The sequence below is a fragment of the Carlito syrichta genome, unplaced genomic scaffold (assembly GCF_000164805.1).
Source record: "Carlito syrichta isolate Samal-C Ts95f unplaced genomic scaffold, Tarsius_syrichta-2.0.1 Scaffold107891, whole genome shotgun sequence".
Classification (NCBI taxonomy): Eukaryota; Metazoa; Chordata; class Mammalia; order Primates; family Tarsiidae; genus Carlito; species Carlito syrichta.
Genome location: NW_007051987.1, coordinates 24,098 through 24,987, shown reverse-complemented (window position 1 = coordinate 24,987; position 890 = coordinate 24,098).

Sequence of the window (890 nt, the reverse complement as noted above, 5' to 3'; positions counted from 1 at the left end):
GCCCAGCAGGTTGAGGCTGCGGTGGCCGGGAGCGGCCACTGCACTCCAGTCTGGGCCACCAAGTGAGACTCCAACTCAAAAAACAAAAAAACCCACAAAAAACAAAAACAAACCAGGCTCAGTGGCTCAGCCTGTAATTCCGCGCCTTTGGGAGGCTGAGGTGAGTGGATTGCCTGAGCCCGCGGGTTCGAGACCCGCCTGGGCAGGCGAGACCTCATCTCTACAATAAATAAAAAAAAAATTAGCCGGGTGTGGTAGCGTGCGCTTGTAGTTCCAGCTACTTGGAAGGCTGAGGCGGAAGGATCGCCGGAGCCCAGCAGGTCGAGGCTGCAGTGGCTGGGAGCGGCCACTGCACTCCAGTCTGGGCGACAGTGAGACTCCAATTCAAAAAATAAAAATAAAAAAATACTTAAAATCACAATGAGATTTGTTAGGATAGCCATTATCAAAAAGACAAGAGGTAACAGGCATAGGTAAGAATGTGGAGAAAAGGGAACCCCTGCACACTGTTGGTGGGAAAGTAAGTTAGTACAGCCATTATGGAAAATACAATGGAGATTTCTCACAAAATTAAAATACAGAACTACCATAGGATCCAGCAATCCCACTACTGGGTACACATCCAGAGAAAAGGAAACCAGTGTGTTCTTTTGACCCACACCTCCCCAGTCCCTGCCCCAACCTCAGACTGGGGTAACCACCATTCTACTCTCTGCTTATATGTGTTTGCCTTTTTAAAATTCTCCCTGTAAAAGATATCATATAATATTTGCCTTTCTTTTTTTTTTTCTTTTGAGTTGGATTCTCACTCTGTTGCCCAGACTGGAGTACAGTGGCCGCTCCTGGCCACCGCAGCCTCGACCTGCTAGGCTCTGGTGATCCTTCCACCT